General features: G+C 46.4%; 1 non-coding gene across 1 annotated transcript; it reads left to right on the top strand.

Moving 5' to 3' along the window:
* The first annotated feature begins 2,266 nt into the window (after positions 1 to 2,266).
* Positions 2,267 to 2,398, top strand: LOC117707996 (small nucleolar RNA SNORA17). Its single transcript, XR_004606732.1, has one exon. It is a non-coding gene; the product is annotated as a small nucleolar RNA SNORA17 (small nucleolar RNA).
* Positions 2,399 to 2,983: the final 585 nt, after the last annotated feature.

The following is a 2,983-nucleotide window of genomic DNA, read 5'->3' as shown; positions in this document are numbered from 1 at the left end:
TTTATCAGAGTATTCTGTAAATGAACATGGTGTCACTTGGACTGGTATAAACAGGGCTGAGGTTGTGTATTCCCCACATCTGAGGGAATGCGCTAACAATGGTTACCTTTGGGCTCACACTGATTCAGAAGAAATTGTTTCTTGTTGGCCATTAGAACTATATTTTTACAAGAAATTCTCAAGCTGTTAAAAATGTCATAAAGCCTTATAATTATATAAACTATGTATATTACAGTAAGGCTTTAATCAAAGAAATACACACACACACACACACACACACACACACACACATACACACACACACACACCACACATGCCAGGGACCATAGGATGATGGCTCAGTATTAATGCACTTGCCTTGCAAGTACCTGAGAGTTTATCCCCAGTACCCATTGAAAGGTGACACAGGATACCTTTGTGTTCTAAGCACTGAGAGTCACTGGCCAGCCAGTCTAGGCTAACTGTTGAGTTCTAGGTCAGTGAGAAATTCTGGTTCAACAGGAGGTTGACAGCATAGCTAAGAATGACGTCAGAGGCTACACTCTCGTCTTCACACACATGTACACTACCCACCCCCACTCTCCCCATCCTAGCCCTCTGCACACACACTAAAAGAGAAAATGAGAACCAGGAATAAGGAAGAGAATTCATTCTTGCAACGGATTATTTTCTGCCACTGTTATTTCTGTTGGAATGAGCACAGGGTGATGGGTAAACACAGAACGCAGGGTCTAAAGGAGCTCAAATACAGCCAGTTACAATCAAATAAGCAACTGCAGCCAAGGTATCGACTGCCATGACCACACAGTGCAGCCTAACCACACACACTAGCACACTGGGTTGTCCCATGTGCTAGCAGCCTGTTGTCCTGCAGAGCAGGGGTCCTTCACCACGGTTGCCTGGGCAGGTGGATGACAGGCAGGTGGCGAAAGGAGACACTTCTCAGAAGTGTCCCAGTACTTCATGTATAGACTTGAAGAAGACTAGAACACACAGCTGTGTTGTGGCTTTTAGCTCCTCTTCCAAGTCCAGAGATGCCAAAAGGTCAAGATTCCGAAATCAGCTTCTTTCCAAGTGGATATGCGTACTAACTTTGGCTACTGATGATTATTTGATAAAAGCTGACTTGAGGGACTGCCTTGGCTTATAAAAAAAGAGAATTTAATTATAAAAAAAAATTTCCTGCAATCAAAGACTTGGCTGGAGTTAGAGTCATGTGACTTCCCATAATGTCTGAGAGACAAGTGTCTCAGGAAGCTACAAGAGACTGACAGAACTCAGCAGCAGAAATGCCACTCACCAGAATCTCATGGCCAGCATATTTATTCAAAGTGGTTTCTGGATTAGAGAGGGTATAAAGAGATGGACAGAAAGAAATGTCAGAAACTAAAATAACTGAAATCACCATTATTCATTACTGTGAGTGCACATGATGTGTGTTTGTGTGTGTGTGTGCACACGCGTGCGCGCGCGCATTTGCGAGTGCGTGCATGTAACATGGAGGTGACAGGGCCACTCTATGGAGTTGACACTCTTCATTCATATTTACATGGACTTGAACTCAGCTCACTGGACTTGCAGGCCGCAGGCCTTTACCCACTGAGCCATCTCAAACCAAAAGTGGCATTTTGGCCATACATGGGGGAATGACCTTGCTTCTGGGACCTTGGGAAAGTGATTATAAGATTATCAGAAATACTGAGTGTCATTATTGCCAGTTCTGTGGCGCTTCTCACACACTGCATGACAGCAGTCAAATGTCTGGACAAGCCTCAAGCAGGTTCACTAAGGTTTGAAGCAGCAATGTGACCCTCTCTTTCTATGGCAGCTTTCCAATGTAATGGATCAGTCGGCAGACCTACTTTGAGAACAAACTGACCTCCTGTGTTGGATGCTTCTTCCTATGACTGAATAATAGGAAAGACTCTGTGGTTTATAAAGTGATTATGCCTGGTCTCACTATGTAGCCCAGGCTGCCCTCAAACTCACCATACTCCTGCTTCTGTCTCCCAAAGGCTGACATTACAGACATGTTCCACCATACCCAATTTGGTTATTCTATTTTTTTCCTCTTTAAAAGAAATACTTCTGCTGGGCGGTGGTGGCGCACACCTTTAATCCTAGCACTTGGGAGGCAGAGGCAGGTGGATTTCTGAGTTCGAGGCCAGCCTGGTCTACAGAGTGAGTTCCAGGACAGCCAGGGGTATACAGAGAAACCCTGTCTCGAAAAACCAAAAAAAAAAAAAAAAAAAAAAAAAACTTTTTACCTGCCCCTAAAGGCATTGCAGGTGTGGCTGGTGTGTCACATGTGCATCAGAAGGTGGCAGAGAGGAGACAGGCCGTGTCTCTGCTCAGTGTTCTGACCTGTGGACATCTGAATGATTAGTAGTCTAATATTCCATGAAAAAAAGCAAGCCTAAACAAACACTAGTCTGGTGCCATGGGGCCTGGACATCATGCAGGCCTGGAGGTGGGTTGTGGCAGACCATGCTAGAGATGACATCTGCCTGGTGCCATAATGCACAAGTGGGGCATAGCAATCCTGAGACCACTCCTGTGATGACTGTAGTCACTCAGAGGTCCTGAGTACCACTAAGATGAGCAAGTAAGTGGTGGAGAAATGGAAGAGAAACAGAAGGATGTGGGCACAATGAAGAGAGGCAGCACTGGAGACTCGAGGGTAGTTGAGGAACAGCCTGATGGGAGTAGCCAGTGATGCCACCTGGGACCATGGTGGGGTCCTGGCCTGTGCTGCCACTGGGGGATACTGAAGGCCATGGCCCTGCAGCAGAAGGGGTCTGTTACTACCAAAGACTAAGCAGATATTCAGTTCCTAGTTTGGGCTGCTGCCTGAGGACATATTGATGTCTGAGGGCTGTGTGGAACTGACCTCATCTCTTGCCTGGGCATTGTGGGAGAGCTGGCCCTGGGGACATGGCAGCAGGAGAGCTGAGCCCACCCCTAGCCAGCTACAGTACTTGGG

Source organism: Arvicanthis niloticus, chromosome 4 (assembly GCF_011762505.2).
Source record: "Arvicanthis niloticus isolate mArvNil1 chromosome 4, mArvNil1.pat.X, whole genome shotgun sequence".
NCBI classification, from domain to species: Eukaryota; Metazoa; Chordata; class Mammalia; order Rodentia; family Muridae; genus Arvicanthis; species Arvicanthis niloticus.
Note: the sequence above shows the minus strand (reverse complement) of the source record. Positions and strands in the feature narration are given on the sequence as shown.